Raw genomic sequence first — 23,042 nt, 5'->3', positions numbered from 1 at the left:
TCTCTTGACATTCAGATTGCTCTTCCTATGCACCATGAGAAGCTTTACTACTGGTATAAAGGTCACTATGTTTCTCAGACTTCCTCCACTACCGGACTGTTTCAAACAAGACGACGCTATCCTTTGGATTTTTTGTAGTATGTGTGCTTTCAGAATGTGAAGGAACTGGTAGAAGAGGCCCAAGTATTTTAGTGTGTATATTGGTTGTGTACAATCTGTGAACAAGATGGAGTTCCTGAACCCAGATTGCTGACCTTTACTTTGTTTCTCCCTTAAAGTGACAGTGTTTTAAACAGGTTTTAGTCCCTGCTCCCTTTAAATGTTACGTGTGCTACGTATCTGTGCAGATGCTTTTTCATCACAAGTATTTCCTTGTTCAACTGATTGATTCTAGTATTTATTTGGAAAGGCATTAAGAACTTTAATTAATAAAAAGGGGGAGAAAAAAGCTTTTGAGTCATCCAAGTGTTGCTTAATAGACCTGCACTTATTGACACCACATGATGGGTGTTCTCTTGAAATTCCATATGCAAGTAGAGAGGAAGAGGCAGGCCTGAAGGAAGTGTGAGTTTTTATGCAAACAAAAATATTACTGGAAATAGAAAAAGCAGCATTTTTTGTTTGCAGTTTAATAAGCATCGGCAGCGTCTGCATGGCTTGCAAGTATGAAGAATATACTCTAGTCTTAAAAGAAGTTGTGCAGCGTTCTTAAACATTCATCCATTCATTAGATTAGCCTCACTGACATACCTAGACGCTTCAGCTGGTCTTCACCATAGTTGCAATAGGATTTTTGGTAAACAAGTTATGCAAGAATGATGCATCACGCATTGCCCTTGATTCTTCTCTTGCTGATATGTGACTGCATTGCTATTGTACTGAAGCTGGAGTGACAGAGCTTTGTTTTATCAGTAGTAATGTCTCAACAGAGCAGCTGTCAAGGTTAAAATATTGCTGTAGTACCTGAAGGACAATCTTTTGAAGAGGCAGCAGTGCCATGAAAACACAAAGTTTTAATTTGGTGTTATCGTTTTTATTAAGTTGTCTCCTTTGAATGAAGAAAAACACTGCTTTGAAATATAATGGGAGGAGAACCCCAATTCTTTCTTCAAGTAAATATGTGTGCTTTTTAAGTCATGAATAAAATGTGATGCAGTAAAACTTTATGTATCTTTCTATTCCGGTATTACAACTTACATCTAACAATGAGCTCAGTGCTTATGATGCCTTTGTGTCGTATCAAAAAGTGACTTTTCATAACAACTTAGGAAAAAAAACATGTCTCTAACCTACTAAGATTAGGTACATCTCCTTCCACTACTGCGGTGATGTTCCTGTTACATTAAATATAGTTATGAGTGTAAACCCTGTTCCGGAGGCTGGGATGCAATGAAAGCCGTACACCACCCCACAGAGTTAGAGCTTGTGACTGCAGTACGAGAAGTACAGCCACCAAGAAGTCTCAGACAGACAGATATGGCGAGACCAACAATCACAGCGCCGAGCACAGTAGAGTTGTTCCGTTCCCCTCTCTGGTCTTCAAACGCCCAAACCCTTCCAGTACCCAGAATCTATTCTAGTTAATAAGAGCTCATCTGCTGTGACAAAAGGTCACAGTGAAATTTCAGTATACTGTGTGGAGATGTTTTGGTTGTAGTTCAGTGCTGGCACCTCTGACCCTCCTTAGACATGCTGTGAACAGCCCCCCACTGCCAGAGTCTTGCACCTTCAATGCTCTCAGGGTGTAACTTGACCATTCTGTCACTTTTAGGTTGGCTCCCTAACTGAGCAACGCTGTTAAAGAAATTTTTAATTGGCTGAAATAGATTTTTCAGGCCTCCAAGAATACTTGGATGAGAGGCAGGCTCTTCACAACAAAATATAGTTTCATCCCAACTGAAAGAATTGAAATATAACAAGAGAACAGGATTAAAACAACAAAATACCAACATCCATTTCTGTGTGTTAAAGTGAGTTAAAACTAGATTATCCTTATATCACCTAATAATATAATAAAAAAGACATACTATCTCCCACCTTCCTTGCAAAGTCTAAGATGACAATGTGTCTGCCACTCTCCTTTTTTGATTCCCTAGTCATTCCTTATTCTACAAGTCCTAAAGAGGTTCCAAAAGAAAGGCACTTTAAGAAAGGTTTGTTTAAAGCATATTAGTGCAAATAAATAATTACTAAATAGAAAGAAATATCCAAATCTTACTACAATCATTTATTCAGACAAGATTTCTCACCTCTTACCTGTTTCATTGGCTTTTACGTTCCAAATGCAAAGCAGAGACTCACTGTCCTGGAATAAAGCATTTAGAGTAATGAAACTCTTATTCCTATTGGAGCCTCTGGCTATTATACATTATATTTACAATGAATGATAATTGTAATAATTAAGCAAGTCTGTGTATTTTAACCCTTTTCTGCTTAAGCTTTGACAATGACAGTGACTGCAAGGTTGGGAACTTACTCACCTTGCAAACCTGGTACAATTCCCAGTTAGACATTAATGTCTATACCTGAATTATTTAAATGAGAATTCATACAGAAAGCTATGGGAATTTTATCTCTAGCACAGCTGGTTGGGTGTTTGGTTTTTTTTCCATTTGGATATATAACACAAGCTGACTTTGATATATTTCCATCCGATTTAAAAAAATAGTAATTACAAAGCATTAATGCCATTTTTTATGTTTTTCTTTCTCTTGGAAATTATTTTAATTAGCATATGCTGCCTTGATTTTTTTTTTTTTTTTTTGTATTTCTGTAATTTCTTTTCTTTTTGCTTTCTAATCTGGCTTCATTTAAATCAAGTTGTACTAAAAAACTAATGTGTCTTTGAAGGGAAATTGACCCATCAATATCCCTCTCTCCGGCTCGATCCACACACTGCTCCTTGTCAGTATTTCATTTAAAGAAAATAATGATAATATTTAGCCCTCCTCATCCTGTTTTGTGTTCTCCAATCCTGATTTATAAATCCTTTCTTGGATAGATATGCCCTATCTTCTTCTCTGACTCTTTCCTACTGCCACTTGCTGTTTTATGAGTCACTGTGTGGAGCTGCATGTAATTGTCATTCTGATGCATTATAAATGACCTGTAAAGACACAGAACTCACAGCTTGCTCAAAATCATTTAAAAACGCTTTTCTTCTCATATTTGGGGTTGAAAAACAGACTTTGAAACATAAATGATACAGGTCATTTAAGGCTGTGAAGAAAATCAGGATACCAGCCCAAGGTAGAAATAAGCTGTAATACATAAAGCTATAAAAAAAGTGTCGCGACAGCTTCAGAAGTCTGCTGCTTCCACTGCACCTTCCTTACTGTTCTGACTTTAACCTGGGATTATGGTTTTTTATCATAGCCTAAGGAATTTTTTTTAAACTTACAGGCTAACTTAAACCTTACTGAGCTTTACACAACCTTCCTCTCAACTAAGAAATTATTTTGCATTATTAACTCAACATATAATTGTTCAAAGTAAACTTCTGTATCTGTATTTACATGCATGAGCTTTGCTATATAAAGCGAATACTTTTGGTCCTTATGCAGCAGTACTTGATGAGCTCTCTCAGGTGGGCACAGAGCAATTTTAAACTCTAATGTTAGGAGGGTTTATAAATGTTCCTGTGAATACCAATGAGGTCTAATGGTAAATGGTGTGATTAACTTCCTTGATCTGAAATTTTAAGTGACCTAGTTGTTGCTCTAATTAACAGCTTCTTTCACATTCATTTATTATCAAGGAGCATTCTGTGGAGCCAGAGTTCCTTCTCTGGTCTGAAATATGGGAATGGCAGGGTTTTACTATCATCTTGTGTTTAATATGAACATATTTTTTTTTATAGTACTCTAATTTTAAGGAAAACAAAAGGAAGTTTTGCATTCAGTATCATTCTATTTATTTTGTCTTTTGTACAGTAAATGAATAATCTGTGACATGCAGCCAAAAATGTATTAAAGTTATGCCAGGTAGAGGGAAAACAGAAGCAAGTGCATTTATGTCCAGCATCATTTTTAAGCAACCATAATCCTGCAGTATTTACCTATCTTTGTGTCTTTGTTCAGTGCATCAGTTCATCAGGTTGTAGGGTGCTGAGTTGCGTAGATTCATTTTTTGCAAAGTTTTTAAAGAAAATTTTTGAATCTCATCATTGTGGTATTAGCTTTCTTCAGTGATCTAAGAATAATCTGCTGATAATTTTTGTGTACAGTGTTTCTCTGATGCATAAGGAGGTAATTTGTGATTCAGTGGCAGATGCCAATTTTTAAATACTTTTGAGCTGAGGGGAAAAAAAAACCGTAGAAGAATAGTAGAGAGAAAGAGAATCAGAGTGGAAGCAATTTGTGAAGTAGATGTTATTTCTGAGCATTTTCTGAAATAATTTACTATGGTGATAGCATAGCAGAACTTATGTGGTGGCTGGCCAAAGAACCTGTGTTTTCAATCTCTACCTTTTCCCATGCTGGACTGGGGAAAAGGAAAAGTATATAAGCTTGTTTCGTGACTCAGTGATGTCATACCTCGTTACCAGAAAGGAACACGTAATTCGTAACGTTTCTGCAAAACTGGGCACCTAGTTCTGGCCATTAATAAAAATTTTACTGTTTTTCTTTTCTTCTGAAAATCTCTTGGTATGCATTTGCAAACAATGCGTATACGTTTTGCCTGGACTACCTAGTATTATACGTTCCTCTTTTAAAGGAAAAAGGGTTAAAAGGGGAAATGCTCAGATATTCTAATAGAGTTGGATTACTACGATGCGTGTTCACTACCCATCCTTTTCTTAGGAATTCATGTAGGCTATGCTGCATTTGACATGCTAGACAAGTGGCTTAAAGTGATCCGTCTTTAATTTCTGTAGTTATTCGTGCAATGAGCTATGTGTCATCATCTGTGTAGGTGTATGGTGAAGATACAGGTAGGTGAGATTAATAAGAAGGCATCATATTTTTGGTATTACACACTGACATGGAATGAAAGTAGAGTAAGCTCACTCACCATCTTACAAACTATGTTCCCAGTCGTTCCATAAAGAATAATTCACAGCACAGTTAGGAAAAAAAATTACTGGAACTAAGATCTAAAGAAGAATAAAAGGCTTGTAAATAGCCCACTAAACTTTTGGGGAGGGAGGTTAATTGTAGGGGTGTGATTTCATTTAAATTTTCAACTAGCTTGAATTTCATGTGTACAAAAAAACGCAACCAAAGAAATGTGGTAAAATTGATTTGAGTCCTGCTGTCAGTTCTGGTATACTTTAGGAGCCTTCCTAAACAGAGTAACTTTCTTAAGATAACACTGGCCTCCAATTTGTTGTTTAATAACCGTGGTGATTATTTAAAAAGTAACAATGGCTAGGTAATGAAAATTGTTATGGTTCATGCTTAAAGTGACATAGCCTCCCACCGTAAGGATGCTGTTCTCCTCTTAAAATGCTAACTCCTAATAATATGCTCCTTTGCTCAAGAAAAGAATGTTGCAGCACTTCAGTTTCTTGAATAATGATGGTGCCAGTCATGTCAGGTTTCTTCAATTTTTTTCAGAAATAGTAAAAAAGCCTTTAGGTGTTTTCCTTGTCTCTGCTGCAGATGGAATGCTATTCAGAAAACCTTCCATTCGTTTCCTGATACTTTGTCGTGTCTCTCTGAGAACAGTAGGCAGAGGATTTTCTGTTGTTCAAGTGCCACTTCCTCTTGAATTCAACTTTGATTTTTGCACAGTCAGGTAATTTCTCAGTATGGTGCTTCGTGATTGCTGGAACTGAAGAGTTACAGTAATATTTGGTAAGGCTGAAGCAATGTTTTCAGTAACTACCTGTCCATTTAGCGTGACAGACAGATTGTGTCTAGAGCTGCAGCGCACTATATGGAATTCAGCAGCTACTCAATGTATATTTAAAGTCATTTTTGTATACAGATAGTCAAGGATAGGGATTTGGTTCGTGAGGCAGTTTACTAAAGGTAATCAAAGTTCAGGAAGTGGCAAACTTCTGAAGGGATAGAAGAAAATAGATTTAGATAGTGTAGATGCTATTGAACCAGCACTCAACGTTAATTCAGTATCCTGGTGCTCTCTTTGTCCTGCTACAAAAACATTAGCAATACACAGTACTGGACCCACACTATTTGGGAACAGCTTTTGCACTCAGAACAGCAACTTTTGATACAGGCTTTCTGCAATGACTGCAGCTTCTTTTGCAGAACACTTGCTGTGATCAGTGATGCTGTCCCAGAAAAGACTTTCTTCCTTATTTTGTATTTGTTGAGAGGGAGGTCTTTTTTTCACATAGCTTTTATAATTTCCCTTTGATCATCTTGCAAGCAGACCATTAAGTGCATGGCTTTAACAGTTTTTATAGTATCTTGACTTATTATTTCAACCTCTACTGTTGCTTACTCAATTTGACTAGCAGAGATCATAGCCCTCTTCAATGTCACATCTAATTTGAGCAGCAAACACAATCTAATTTACAGTGCAGTTGCAGGGTGCGTTTTTTTGGTTGCTTGGTTTGGTTTTTTGCAGGTTGTTGGTTGGTTGGTTGGTTTTGGTTTTTTCCCCCAGGGTGTTTCCACAGGCCTTTCTGGCTTGGGTGGGGGGTGTGTGGTTTTGGCTGGGCAGTGCTGTTGCCTTGGAACATTTGTTGTTTTTTTCACTAGGGTCAAGTGATAAACCTGAAAAAGCTTTTCAGTTGCAGGTAGATTGGCTGGATTTTTAACATGCTGTTTGGTCCTTACGCCTGGTGGATTTCTATTCTCATTTACTTATATATCAAGTAACTGACTGAGCAACTAGATTTTTAAGGGCAACAAGACAGGCATTGAGAGTATTATAATAACTGAAAAAAAATAATTTACACCAACAGTCTAAATCATGTAGTGTTATAAAGATGCATATTCACTGGGCCACACTGACTCCTTGAACCAGTATTGTTTAAAGTAGAGAGAATGAAGGAATATTGATTATAATATGGAAGTCATGTTCTAGTATTGATGGTAATGCCTTTTTATGTTCTGTAAAATCTTTCTAAGCCTTACTTGTTTAAACTGGTCAGGTTTACTTCTTTACTAAACCATTTAATTAATGCTTTTTTAAGTAGCTGCCAAACTTTTTTAAAGCAGCAAAGTTACAAGGAGGAATAAGTTAATCTTCAAGAAAAATGCAGACGCACACATCAATATTTCTATGTGTATATATATACACATATATACACAAACACATATATCTGTATTTTTTATATATATATATTAAAAAAATATAGCTTCAGGATCCAGTCCTACAGCAGACTTGGTAGCTGACATGTGACAGAGCATATATACCATCCTGTTCATATAACAGGAAAAATCTTGGCTTCAGGTAGACCAGGATTTTAGAAGTACTGTATACTTGTTCTTAGTCTCTTGAATTTTTTTTAAAAGTAAGAGAACCTGGACAGTAATTGTGGTTTGTTCTATTCTGCAGCAAAATCCCAAATTGCCCTGAAAACCAAGTCTTTCTGTGTGTTCAACAGAAATGGTTTTCTTAGTACGGAATCCCAAGCTACTGTATATCATTTCCAGGAAGAAGGATAGAGAAATAAAAATAAGCTACAATAAACAAACAATACTCATGTTTTATCAAGCTGACATTAGTTTTGAGACATCTTAAAGTTTTGGACTCAAACAGGGAACTAGTCCTGTTGTTGGAAGACCAATCAAGGAAAGTACAGAATTGAAAAAATATCCTTAGTTCTGCTAATTTTTCTCCTCTTCACAAAGCCTTGGAGCAAAAATTTTGTTAGAAAAAACTGTTAACCAACAGTTCCCCACTTCTCACTGTGTTTGCAGAAGCTATTGGGACAGTAAGAACAGCAAACAAACATCTCTGCTTACATATATACATATCTGTTTGATGCTTTCCTAATGTATCCTAATAAAGGGCAGTCCTGGAGAGCATAACCACTGGTTTGGAGACTGGTATATTTAAACATCAAAGCCTGAATTGCATCTTCTGATCTTTAGACTGAAACGTGCTGCTGTGCTAAGAACAGATGTATGAATTGCTCAGAATCCCACCTTTTTGCAGTCTTGAGAAACAGCTTTGGAAGAAGTTATTTAATAAAAAAAGAGAAGGTGGCCATAATCTGTCATTGTTTTTCACATTTGGGATTTATTTTACCCCTTTATTTGTCCTGTTCATTTAATCAGGGTGAAAATACTTCTGTAAAAGTAAACAGACATATGCAAGTTGAGAAATTATTGTTAAGTTACTAGCGTTAACTACCTTCATATTGTAAACTCTCTTTCTGATATTTAAGTGAAACCGACAAAACTCCACATGATAGGTAGAGAAAATATGAATGTAAATACTGAAAGTGTAAGTATGAATGAAAATACGTGAAGTACATACTAGTTGTACCTGAAGGAAAAAAAGTTAGTCCTACTGCTTGTTTATAAAACCTTTATATTCTCCCCAAAAATACAGAGTAGATGGATTTTTTTGAATGTATTTAATCTGTACCAAGTATGGAAAAGTTTGTCAAGTTACACTGGCAGTTCATCAACAGAGCAACACATGACAATTATGTCAATACGTGTGGACCACCCAGAGAAAAAACATTCAAAGTCAAACTAAAAATTAAAAGCATAAATAAGAGCTGTAAGGAACTGATGATGAAAGGCCTGCAAATCACCATCCTAATATCCTTAGTCTCTGTCACTGAAGTGGGGTGACTCCCTTGCTCAGTCTATTGAATTATGTGCTTGAGATGTCACAGTCTTCAAAAAGGAAGGAGAAAATAAAACCAAAACAGGTGGTAGGTCCTAAAAGACCATGATGAGATTGTGATGAGAAAGGGGTAGGCCTCTACTGGAACCAGTACCATTTAATATCTTCCTCACTGACATGGTGGGATCGAGTGCGCCCTCAGCGAGTTTGTGGGTGACATCAAGCTGAGTGGTGCTGTTAATACACTAGAGAGAAGGGATGCCATCCAGGACCTTGACAGGCTTGAAGAGTGGGGCCTGGTGAACGTTATGAAGTTCAACAAAGCCAAGTACAAGGTCCTCCTGCACCTGGGTTGGGGCAATCACCATCAGTACAGACTGGGGGCGAATTGATTGAGATGGAAGAAACAGTACAGTGGGTATTTTCATGTGTCGCATGATACTTAGAGGATCTATTTTATAAACCAGGAAGTTGAGAAAGGTAAAAATGCTTTGCTGATTTGTAATATCTTTGTGGTTTCTCACCCCTGGGAGAAGTTGACCTTGACTTAGGAATGTTTTCTCCACCACGTCTATCTGCTGTTGTGCATTTTGAAGCTTTGATCACCTCTATTATCTTTAAAAGACAGTATGGCTGGGGGGGGGGGAGGAGGGAGGAGATATAAAAACCAAGTACAGCATATCACAGGCATTTTTCATGCTCAACTAATATTGGAAATTTAAGCCCTCATGTAAAGGGGTGGCTATAGATGTATTCTAAATATGTAACCAAATGCCATGTAGATTGTTATTCCATAGGTAATGGGCAAAAAAACAGATATAATCTGTGCTCACAGGTTCACTGGGGCAATTTATAGCATTTCTCTTTCATACAGTAGTTGTCTTTTCCTTTGGATTCTTAAGATCTCTTTGAATACAATACTGAAAGTAAAAAAAAGTGGCCTTCATCTCAAGGTCACTTTCCTACTTGATAGCAGCTGCCCTCCAAAGAGCACATAATTAGTAGCTTTATTACCTTGATTTAGTCATTTCCTTTGGTTGGTTTTCCCTACATGCTATAGATTACTTCATATGCTATCAGCTCGTTTCTCCTGGTTTTTCCCATTCTCTAAACTACTGCTTTCTACAACTGTTTTCATCATTGTTAAAAATCATTTATATAGCACCATAAATTACAGGCACTTTACGAGCACAGAGTAAGACACCACCTTTGCCCCAGTAGTTTCTGGTTCAGGTACATCCTTGATTTCTGGTGTACCATTTTTACTTAACACAATGGCCTGGGAATTTTAAGGTAGATTGCAGTAATCTCCTGTTTTATTCACACAGTTTTTCATGATCAAATGATGGCTATCACACCTGTATGCCTCAATTTATGTGATGTAGATAACTAATCATTTGTTTGCTACTTAGCATGAAGGTATTGTGAACACTTCTGCTTACTAATAATTTCAGGCACACATTTTTATGCATGCACATTTACAACTAGAAGCTGCAGGTGCTGGAAAAAAATCCGGACTTTTGGTCATTCAGCTCTCACACCTCCCACACTGCCTGCCTCTCCTCTCCCCTCCCTACTGTAACTGGCATTTCCATTTTTTGTAATGAAAACGCCTAGGAATTTTCATGTGATATTGCCACAGTGCCTAAGTAAAAATCTGACAGCATATTCTGTAATGATGCCTTTGAAAAGGTAGTTTATTTTTTTGAGTTTGGCTCATTTTCTAGGCTCCCAACTCAAGGATATCTTACACCTGGTCTGTTTTCTGATACTTGCCTGAAAAGTAGCAATGCAAAATACAGCAAAGGAGTGTTACTGTAATTATTTACTTTTCTTCCTTCACCTCTAAATATAGATAAAAACAAACAAACAAAAAAAAACAAAACCCCAACCTGTAAATCTAGGAAAGTCTACAAACTCACCAGCTCAATTTACCCCAAGCCTCTGGAATGTCCAGGTGTTGGGTGCTTGTCATCTTCTAAGTCATGTGCTCAGATGGAAATGCGGAGTCCAGTATGGGATTGTGGGGTTTTCTTTCAGTTGTGATAATCTTGTATCCAGAGTATCTATTTTATAGGGAGAGACAGGAAAATATCTGAATGTTCATCAGTGACTAAAATATAACAAAAATTTTCAAAACTCACATGTATCCAAACTTAACACTTTTTTCACGCATTGACATGAAAGCAGAGTAATCATGGTGTGCTGACAAAGCCACGCAGTTCTTTCTGTTTTGAAAATAGTAAACAACGCGTACTATAGAGTTTTCAAATCTAATGGCTGCAAAATATAATAGTTTACGTACTCTATTCAGTACATTAAAATAATACCTCTGACTGACCCAAAATAATAAAAAATGTTTTTTAATTATTTCTTATTTTGAAAAGGTATTAGAGAGTTATCCTAAATAATACATAATGATATTAGGGAGATATTTAACTATCAGAAAGACTTTCAACATTTTAGAGGACTTTGTGAATTATCAGATATGAAAAACCTTGTCTTTTATTTGTATTCACATAAGTTTTCTGATGGTTTTTAACTTTCTCTCCAAAATAAATATGTGCTCCTTTTAGGATGGGTAAGCAAAACATATGAAGGTCACCAAAAATAACTTCCTTGATCTCAATGTAATAAACATGTCCCCTCACATTCTTCTGAAATCTTAAACTTCAAGCTTATCTGTTGTTGCTGGGGATTTTTTCATTTCTTACTTTACTCTCCAGGAAGTGTAGCTAAGAATAATGGAAAATTACTATATAGACCAGAAGTGATTTATGTAGATGAAACCAAAGGTGACACGAAAGGGCTACAGTGTTCATGAATCAGTGAACAGCAGTCAGTTCAAAAGGCTGATAAAAGTAATTGTAAATAAATTCTACTAAAATGCTCCTGGGATAAATTCTTCATTGCATTAGTTAGGTCTTCACTATCTCCCAGCTTCCGCTTTGTGCTCCTGATGGTACTGAACAGTCTCCTTCAGCAGCTACACACTTAAAGGACTGCGAAGAGAAAACTGGAACGGTGTGGAAATTTTTGGGAGAAGGCTGAAGTGAAAACATCTCTTTCCACAGCTTCCATGAGGAGTAATTGTGGGGAATGAGAAACTTGCTATGAGAAGATGCTCCTCCACCAAAGCCAAAGGCCAATGATAACAGATGCACCTGAAAACAGTAATAAAATCAGCCAACAGAGTTCTTTTTAATCCGTGCAAACAAAACCTCAGTAACCTACTGTAACAACCCATCGGTGTAGATAGAGATGCATTTAATATACAATAATTAATGGTTGAAATTGTAAAAGCAGAAAAATTTCTGGAAACCATATTCAAGTTTCTGCAATTATTTATTTCAAAAGTTCTATCAGTGACATGACTGCTGTAGTTAGTCAAGTTCTCATTAAAAATATTTCAGAATCTTTAAAAGTTGTTAATAAATAAATGTATGCATAGAAAACAGCACTGTAAAAATTACAGTTCAGTGGTCACACACAAATCTGAGTATTTGTATTCAGAAGAGCAGAGAGATATGGTGCATATATCTTTGTGTTAAAGGGGTGTTAAAGTTCTCACCTAAACACAGACACATTGCCAGCTGTGAGGAGAAGGCTTCTTTGTTATTAGACACTCTCCCAGAAGACTGTCTAGGAACCACCAGCTGGAATCATTACAAATACAGCTGGTCTGAAAACAGGATTTCTATTCTGTATGCTATTGGATATTGGCCAGGATGTTGTCATTCCTAATCTGAAGAATCATAGAACAACCCAGGTTGGAAGGGACCTTGAAAGATCATCTGGTCCACCCTTTAGAAAAGGTTGAAAGAAAAAAATAAAATCTCTTTATAATAAATAAAGTATTAAAATAAAACAGTATTTTCGCATTTGATTCAGAATCATCCCAGCTTTATTTTGAAAGCATTGGAAAAGGCTGAAGTTATTAAAAATAGAAAAAAAACTTTCTTAAATATGCAAGTGTAATCATACTACAATTAATATAACAACATAATGTGGAGGAAACTCAGTTGAAATGAACAGTTTTGATATTATTACAGTAAATAGCAAAAGCAGATTTATGTTCATGCATGTTTTTCTAAACTAAGTTCCATCCAAATGCTCACCATGTTTCTGCATTGTTTATTTTGCTCTCTTGCTGAAACTAAAGCACAGTATTGATGCATTGCTCTGCACTTCCAATAGTGCATTATATGGAGCACTCAGTTGTACGTCTCGGCCTTTTGCCTGCTTAGGTTAGTGCTGGAGGCACAGGGGGTGCATGTTCATTCCTTTGCCAGCTGGTGTAAAGCATGTAAACAGTATTGGAATTTATAATATAGAAATAGTCTTAAAAGATGTATCTTAGGCTAAGAAAATTTTAGCATATGTTTAATTAGGTGTTCGTGCTCTCTGACTCGCATGTTTGAATATCCATAATCATGGAAGATCTTAATTCAGAACATTTAGCTAATGTGGAGACTCACTCACTGTACAGAGAGCATCTGAGTTTAATGCTCAGAGGGAAACAATGCAAAATATCACCACTGAGCGGCCATATGGGCTTTTACGCAATCTGATACTGCAGTCCGGGAGTCTCTCTGCCTGTAAAGAATTGCATTAATGAGCTCTACTCATTTAGAATTTCCTTGTTTGAAGTGCAGGTTATAATGGAAAACAAGTCTTGCTAGCTACACTTTGCTCTCTATGCAACATGTACTTTGGATACATTAACTAAATAGAAGTAAGGTACATGTTTCTGAATGTTCTTTGCAGTTTTTTCTGTATTGGCACACTAAATTTCATCTGTCAAAAAATCAAAGTATCCTTTGAAATGCTTTAGTATTGTTTATATACAATGATTGCTTTGCAAAGATACTGTGGTTTACCAAGGTCTTGCTCGGTGAAAAGCAGTAAGAGACGGTGACGCCTTTGATCAGCATTTTGTAATTTACTCTGCATGCAGAGCCTAACTGAGACTAATGTAGTTCTAGACATAAGTGACAGTGATATTGTTACTTAAGAGATGCTGCTCCTTTTTCTTATGCGCATAGTTTTCTTTGAAGACAAAAGCAGCAGATGTTTGCTCTACCACTTGCTGATGCTCTCTTTTAGTCCAACTCAAAGTATCAACAGCCTTTTGTCATGGGGAGTGCTTCAGAACTGTGGAGTAATCTCAGGCTGCATCAAAATGTTGCAGCCACGTTAGTGATTTATCTATGATCAAAGATCATAATGTAAAGTGAAGAACAGTCACTCCTTGTGATGCTACTGGAGAATTTCCCTCCTGAGGAAAAAAAGTTAATCTAAGTTTTCACTCATACTCAAAAATGAGTATTTCCAGTCTATACTACCAGACGAATCTACGTTTTTATTTGAGAGTGAGATTGTATTTCTTCAATTTCACTGTCTTCAGAATAAGGTGTAATTTGTTTTATTTTGTTTTATTTCAGTGTCAGTACATATGCATTCGCTGTTGGCGATAGTTAACTTTGCATTTTGTTGCTGGGAAAGAAGTAGCCAACTGATGTGAACCATGAACCCCTTAGGAAAATAGAAAATACATAAAATCCAGAGCATCTCAGAACACAAATTAAATATTTAGTGTACAGGCTCGATCCCTCCTAATGGAGAGAGTGTCTGAGGTAAGCGTGGCATCTCTAATGTACAGTCAATTTAATAACTGAAAAAATGGGCTGCTAATGTAAGGAGACAATACAGTGAATATTTTGATTTCAGACAAGAGAATTGTACGACAAGTGAACTTTATAACTGTGAGAATGCATGGTCAGGGAATCCAGCCTCACTTTGCTGAAGGTATTTCTGATAGTACCAGAAGGCAGGGGGGTGGACTGAAGTATGCACAGGTTTGTTTGCTTATTGACTGGTTTATTGGCCTTTCGGTGGCTGTGCAAGTGGGTATACAATCAGAGGACTGACCTGTTTTTTAACACTTGATACACGCAGGCGAAACTATTCCACACCTGACTTTTTGCAACTCCCAAAATTTTTATGACCAGGAAAAAAAATCATTCCTACTGTGGGGCTGTTGGAGGGGGTATAGTGACCTAGTTATCATCTGCTAGCACTGTGGGCAAAGCAATGCAGAAGTCTGTTGTCTCAGTATGTTACTTAGAGCAATGTTGTATGCTTTCACCTGCACTATAGATTTACGGCTACTTAACTATGCAGTCCTACTGTGAATATAAGTACTTCTTTACCAGTAGTTGCATGTTGCACTTAACTTTATTTTAGAAATACCCGTTCATTAAAAACAACCATGTCCCGTTTAAAGAAATCCTAAATCTAGAGATGAGTCTTTGTACTTTTAAGCATTTAACGTGAACAAGAACAGACCACAGATAACTGCGTGCAGGTCAATTCACAGATAACATTATACACTGAGATGACAGGAAGACATTCCCTCTGCTAGACTCCCAACAGGCACTCTTCATCTCTTTTTGTCTCTTGGCATTCCCTGGGTTCCCTCACATAGTTTGGACTGATGTGCAGAGGTTTCACAATATATTTGAAGTAACCTCAAAATAATTTGTTATCATTTCTTAAAGTCAGAGCCGTGTACATACATACAGCACGTTGTACATATTAAGAAAACACTGATGCATCCCTAACTATTCCCTCACTACTGATTTGTCATTAATACACAAATAGTTCCAGGAAATGTCAAGGGTTTCTGGAAAAACATGATCTGAGACCATTAAAGGGGAATGTTCATTGAGTCTCAAGCCAGAAGCCAAAAAAAAGAAAGGGCTGTGGAGAATATATGCAGACATGAAGATGTGGAGAGAGACCTACAAGACACAAAATGAAAGGCAGGCAAAGATGCCCAAAGTGTTTTTTGTGGTCTGGAAGGCAGCCAAAGAGGCATTGATTTATTAAAGAGCAGTGTCACAGCTTCCTTTTCTCAGTGTGATGGTGCCATTAGAGCTGCTCAAGCAGTCTCTGATTTCCTTGAGAATGAGGAATAGGAATTTCAAACAAAACACCAGAAGAAGATTCTGAAGCCAGTTATTTCCCAGACCTTGCCACTGCCAGAGCATCTCTTCGGCTGTGTATCTGACTGGAGAATTCAGTATGTAAAGTATCTGCTGGGGACTGCGCGTACAAGTGCCCTGCTTATTAAAGCACAGTGCCAACTTGTGTAAAAAGTACCCTAGTAATTGTGCACCTAGGTTTTTTGTACTGTTCAGTCACGACATGTATACAAAAACTAACTTTAATGAGACAGGTAATCTAGAAATCGTGAGTCACCAGGTAAAAATGACATACTCATCTGTTTTGTTCACTGAGTTAACTCAGTGCTGTTCTTGCGGACTGGTAATATACTGGGAGTGACTAGCACCTGTAGCATGATCTTTTCCTCTATCTCTGTAGATATCCAAATTCTCCTATGTCTTTTGTCATCCACATTTACTTTCTGAATGTCCATATCTTTTAGCTTTGTACTTTTCCATTTTTGCGTCCCTAAAATAATGCCTGCTTGTCACTTTATGTGCCTGGAGATGGGCAGTATCTGCCTTCACCAGGACTTCGCTGTAGAGGCCTTTCTGATATTGTCAGGAAAACTGTGGAGATCCTGGGCAGCTTAATGGCAGGGCTAAATCTGGCGTTTTTCCCAAGACGACAAGATTTCAGGTGGCAGAGGAGCACCTTGGTCTGATGGCTGTTGTAACAGCGCTGCTGTCATCAGCACTGGTACTGTTGGCAGCCTCAGAGGAGGTAGCGTGCTCTTAGCACACACTGTCCTGTAGATACGCAGCTCCCTCACCAAATCAAAACAATGATATAACTAACCCTCGGTTATGAGGCTGTTCTCGCCTTGTTAAAAAACAAGTGTGACAAGGAGACAGAGCTGAATTTGTTTTGTCAGATACATAGTCAGAAATAACAACTGATAGGTTTGCCATGATAAGTTCTATATGACGGCTTTGCTGAAAGGTACGCTGTTTCATGATTTACTGAACTATTGTAAGTGATAAAACTGATCCATTTGTTATCATCCAGTGCATAAAGACTTCAGGATTTAAGGAGCCTGCACTAAATAACAAAGCAATTCATAAACTCATAAACTGAAAATTACAAGGAAGTAGTCCTTAAGTCATTGGTAATAGCAACCTTTTATCATATTAGTGATGATTATCAAATGTTAACCCCTACTCCCCTTTTTAAAACAAAATCTTACCTTAGGAAAATAAAGAAGTCATGGACATAACTTTGTCTTAATTTACTGTGCAAATGAGGCAAGTTTTATTTATTTATATCGTTGTCATCCCCTCCCCCTCGCCCCATCAGGTCCCTACCTCAGCTGATGTGAACTGATTTATGCTTCTGCAAGCAGAAGCATGTTGGCTGATGTTAGCCGAGGAATGATACTAGTTGGCTCTACTACTGGGTAAAAGATCTTAATCCAACACAAATTTGAGTGTGGTATCTTGAAAAGAGAATCTTCCTGTGTTTCAATAAACAGATAATAGTTGGCAATAGTTGGTTTCAGATTAGCCTGTCGTAAGGAGAATATAATTATGTGTCCTACTGTGAAAATGGAAATACCCTGCACTGGATTTTAAAAAATGCATTATGGTTATAAGATTGTAAGTCTTTGTGTTAGCTTGAATCAAAAATTATATGGGCAGTGGAAAGAAGGTATTGCCTAGACTAAGCAAACATTTGCCTGGAGATAATTTTTCTGATTATGTCAGTTTCTTTTTCTGCTTAAGAGTATCTTGAGTTAGTTACTTCATTCAAGTTTATTCAACCGATGTAAGTTCTCAAAGAATAGACAAATTGAGAGCCACTTGTCACCGGTACTCAATATTTGATATCCAGCTTGCTTTGTTCAAGTGTGAACGATTACATGCTGAAACAGATTTGTTTCTTTTTGTTAACTGCATAAGCATAATCTCTAAAATCCAGATGAAGATTTACAAAAACACCTGGGCATTACCTAGGAGAAGAAAATTGGACAAACACACTAACATTTCAGGAAATTTAGTGAAAACACTGCTTCTAATAGCCAGTACCTTCTGATCCCACTGTGTTAATTCTCTGGGGAGGGATTTTGTAAGCCTTTATTTTCTTTTCACAGACCTTATTCTAAAATAAAGTCAAGTTCATCATCATCCCATAGTTGACACTGTCCCTTATCAGGACTGAAGCTGGAGCCCGGTTATGACAGCGTACAAACAGGAGAGAGTATGTGAGGTTTTCCTACGGCTGCCAGGGTTTTCCTTGTCAGAACTATTGAGTGAGTCTATTCTCACTAATAGCAGTGGAGAAGCAGCAACAATATAGCACCTGTCATTGCAATTACGGATGAGGGCTTGAGCTGTTACCAATCGAACAATGATCACTAATAACTTGACTTAATTATAGTCTGTTAGTTACCCTGAGTCTTGTCAGGATAGAACATTTGAATGTTAGGAGAAATAAGCAGCTCCCTTCATTACAGAAACAGCACAAAATAACTGTACACACCAGACAAAGGGTCAGACCCCTCACGTTTTTTCCCATCACCTTCCTATACTAAGAAAAGGGAAAGCAAGTTTCATATTCCTGGTTCTAAGGGAAGCTATGAACTGTGTAAATCCCATGCATGTGTCACAAAGTCTAGGAGGCGAGGAAGCTCCCATCTGTCTCCATCCTGCTTCTCACTCCTTGGACTAAACACTGAACACAAGTCATCAGAGAGCCAAGAAATCCCGACTCAGTATTTTTCTAATGACCACATTGTTGGCCGGTCGTTCCTCAGGCTTTTGTGGGATAATATTCTGACCTCGCTATACAGCAAATGAACGTAGAACTAATTTCTTGCATCCAAAGCAATAGAAGTGCTAAAGTAATAGAAATTAATTAAAAATGGGAAGGTAAAAAAAAGTATGCGAGGTGAAAAAACAGAAGTTTATAAACCAACTGAACTATATGTAAAGTTGGACTTCAATTGTTCTTCTACAGTTACGCTGAAATCCAAAAGTAAACGCCAAAAAACTGAGCAAAACCAACAACAACCCCCTTAAAACTGCAGTGAATTAAGAGCCAATTAAGGGCTTGTTTTATTACCATACATCCTAAACATTTGCAGTTTTTCATTTCATAAACAGCAATGACAGATGAGGCTGTAAGGTGTGGAAATTAAGCACAAACACAAATATTTCTAGCTCTCTAGCTCTTTAAGTGTTTCAAATTATTTTTGGTACTCTGTAAATTATGTGAGATTTTAGTGTTGTAGCTCATGTATCACGTGCCGGGTTGGGATCTTCTTCATGGAGAAGCATAAGCGCAAACAAACAAACAAACAAAAACAGTTAATCACCAGTAATATCAGCATAATCATTACCACTGCACTCCCTGCCTCCTTTATTAAGCATTTCAAAAAAATATATTATTACCCACACACCAGTTTAAATTTTGAAGTAGAGAGATTTTAGTTGAAAACATGGACGCGTTAAAAACAATACAGTTTTTGTCTCTGCAATCCATGAGTCAAATATATGATTTCAATACCCTTCTGTATATTTAACGCCTAGCCAAATTGGGATTGTACCATTTAGCACTGAGAATACTTTAATATTCTTGCAGTTCCTAGGAATCTTAAATACCCTGCAAGATGAGAAGCTTAGTCTGCATTTTCTTATCTTCCAATGCAGTAAGCAGCAATATCGATGCTATTTCCAATCTTCGGTGTCATTAATAAATATGCCAAGATATGTCCATGAATTATGCCCCTTTAATAACGTAATGGAACTCCCAGAATCTAGAGCTTGGTTATTTTTAATCTGAGTTGTTTAGGTGCCAATAAGAATGCGCTGATCATGTATATAACTAATATTGATTAATTATGATTACAAAATTCATTATTTCATTTTTGTTATTATCAACTATTTTTATCTGCCTTTAATATTTCACCAATCCTTTGTGATTCTATAGGCAAAATATTTGATATTCAGATTGACTGTAAGAGTTAAGGCTGTAGTACAAGCTGCTACAGGAATGCCATGCTCTGAAGCTAAAATAATGCCCCTATAGAGGAGCCTCATATGAACGTTTTTGGTAGCATCAGAGAAAATGGGCCATCCTTTCACAGCAAATAGCATATACTCATATTTTGAACAGAGTTTCCGATTGCCTGTTCTTTAAAAGAACACCAAGTTTGTCACTGATTTCAATAACCTTTGACTTGTCAGCTCTTTTGGACCAGTCTTAGGTAAAATGATTGTGGTCAGTATCTTCTATTTGCTTTTTTTGACACTGCTTGCAAATCTAGAACATGTGAGAACTAACCTTAGCAAAAAGGGTTTGGTTTAAACTATAGTCATAGGTGCAAAAACCAGAGTAATACACCTGTTTTCAATCTTCTTTTTATCCACATTTTTCTACCTGTGCAGAAACTAGAGATGATCTAACGAACAAAGCATTTAATAATAGCTGCACTAAAAATAAAACACTTAAATGAATGGTTTTGCGTAGCAGCATTAGAAATTGTTCCACTTGTTTGAAGGAGTAAGATATGAGGAATTGATTGAGTAACCAATTTAATAATGAAGAGAATTTAGAATATTGAAAGATTAGTTGAGAGCCTTGGGACACAATTCACTGAAGTTTTATATGCTGCCTATGCTCAAAAACAGGGAAATTTTGATATAAAAGTGATTTATAGGCAATAGCTGTGCACAGTCTTTTATCATATTAATAAAATCTTTAACCAGTCTTTGAAAATTCTAGAGACTCGTGCGTTCAGTTCAGATGCACAGATCAGAAAGAACCGCTGTCTGGCAGATGTGCAGATACATTATCAGAAAATGTATTTTCGGCTTAACCAGTATAATCTAATTCATTCTAACGTGGTATTTCAAGTTTATTACAGTGTAATTGAATACAGAAGAACACAGTGCACTATGCAGTAGACAAAATGAGGTGAAAGTGTACAGCTTAAAGGTGACTGGGTTAGGCCTGTTAGATTGCTGAATGTTGGTGGTTCAATTGGCAGATGATTTTAACAACCCGAAACTGTAAACAAAAGGCCGTTCTTTTCCTTTTCAAGACTACCTTTGTGAAGTAAGTGGCTTTACTTTATGAAATTGCACTAAACTTATTTAAAATTATGTTGTCCTTGCACATTACTGTAAAAGTTATCACTTCAGTAATTGGTACATTAAATATTTCTCTTCTCCTTCCACTAAAACAGGCAACAACCTTTTATCTGGACATAGTATTTAGTGGATCGAACATAAATATTTCTGTGCGTATATGTATCTGTTTATCTGTATAAACTTCTCTATATACATCTTAGAATTGTCATTTTTTTTCTATGTTAAATCAGCTTTGAAATGTTAGTGATATCGCAGTTATTTTTATTTTGAATTCACCCTAGTGGCAGGAATCTTTAACACTCTCCTGATTACCGTTTCTTTTAATGGTATGGATTTTAGTTTGCTCCCCCTAATCCTGCTTTGCTATTATGTTTCCTTGTTATAGGCTGTTTCAGCAGGTGCCCATCCATTTGCCACCTGCCCTGCTGCAGTGAATGATTATGCAATTTAGTTAATGCATTTTAATTATTTAGGTGACATTTTACCTTGTATGGTTAGGCTGAATATGTAAATTGACTGGAGTCTTTAGTTAAAAAGAAGGACAGTTTTTTGTCTGAAAAAGTGTACGGTCTGTGACCAAAGATAATGAATAAGTAAGCAAACATGAAAATAAGACAAAAATTCTGTTTAATCTCATTCTCATGGCCATTTTTATACCTCCTCTTTTTATTTATTAATTGATTTATAATCGTTATGTATATATTATAGTAGTTGATGCACTTAGTACACAGACTGTTTGTAGCTTTCTACATCAATACCCAAAGCATATTATGGTAACAGTGTGATGTGCTGCCAGTTCACAAGGTCAGGGATGATTTTCAAGACCAATAATACAGCCTAAAAAGTGACCAAGGCTTGCCTCCTTTACATTGTAAAATTGTTTCTTATTTGAAGATGCTGTTGATTGATTTACTAAATAGAGACAAGTTAAATGAGTTAAAAATACTTCATTATAGCAAATGATAAAAGTCTAAGCTGCGATCAAAAAATCCCGATCCCTTGCATACTTATTCATTTGCATAAAGTACTTTAAGCTTAACAAAGACCAACAAATCCACTTGTTTTTACTAGCCTTTGTTAAATACACAAATCAAAATTCTGATTGTGATTTTAAAATACGTATTATGGCTAGAAAAAGACCATATCCAAAATAAATAAAATTAGCACAAACACTTCTATTATTGTCTGATTTACTGTTTGTATTTCCCTGTTCCTCATATTGACAGTTATCTCCCAGCAGTACTAACAGCAGCAGCAATAACACCATGAAGTCAGTAGATGGCTGTAGAAAAGTATGTTGAACAATCTTACGTTAGCGTAATAAGATTGGGAAAGGCCTTGACCTGACTGGATGCGGCTTTTATCTGAAGTACATTTAAAGAGATAAAGGAGAAGCAGGGTGCAGTACATGTTCCTTTCTTTTCTGTAGGAGCTTTGCTTTGAGTTTAAAAATTTCTCAAATGCAGGATTTGTGAACTGGGTCCTTTAGCAAGGGGAGGTAATGGCTCGAGTGCCACTGGAGTCACCTGCTATTCTCTGATGATTTTTTTTTCCCCCCCTCAAGACGTCTTAGAAATCCTCCTATAAATTCATACGGAGGGGGCGTCTGTAGATCCCATAATAACAATCAGGAAGTGGTATATTCCCATTTATTTATTTATTATTACTATTTTTTCTTTTTTTGCTTTCTCTCCAATGTAGTTGGCTGCCTTTAGTGCACGGACCTGCTCATTAAATAGATACACCAAGAATTGTTACCTAAGCAAGCCTGACAGTAAAGAAAGGACAGACTGAGTTAGGGAGAAAAAGGGAAGAAAAAAGACAGCCTGAAGCAAGTCACTTCACACGCAGAAAGAGCCACTGAACGAATGCTATTCTCATAAACAAACCAAAAAAAATACCTTGTATAAGAAAAGAAGAGAACTGTGAGGACTTGACAGAAAAAGGCAAGATTTTCTACCCACTGTTTTCAGTTTTCCTTCCAGACATACTTGGTGAAGTAAGGAGACTTCTGTTTGCTGACAGAGCCCTTGATTTCTTTCAAGATGATGATGTATTTGTGGGTAGGTAGTGTCTCTCTCCATGTCAATCTTTTATTAATAAATGGACTTCGGGACTGTCGATTTTAGCCTATAGTTACAGCATGTTTTCTAATATGTAAAGGTGTGTATACTGCAGGATAGCTTAGCATAGTTAGTGTACAGTACATGTGCTTGCATTTCCAAT

At 36.8% G+C, this 23,042-nt stretch overlaps 1 protein-coding gene across 4 annotated transcripts in view; it reads left to right on the top strand.

Moving 5' to 3' along the window:
• The window catches only part of RBFOX1 (RNA binding fox-1 homolog 1), a 1,295,853-nt gene that overhangs the window by 891,370 nt on the left and 381,441 nt on the right, over positions 1-23,042 (top strand). The window lies entirely within an intron of this gene.

Source organism: Rissa tridactyla, chromosome 8, assembly GCF_028500815.1.
Source record: "Rissa tridactyla isolate bRisTri1 chromosome 8, bRisTri1.patW.cur.20221130, whole genome shotgun sequence".
In the NCBI taxonomy this organism is placed as follows: Eukaryota; Metazoa; Chordata; class Aves; order Charadriiformes; family Laridae; genus Rissa; species Rissa tridactyla.
This window is presented reverse-complemented; position numbering and strand designations above follow the sequence as displayed.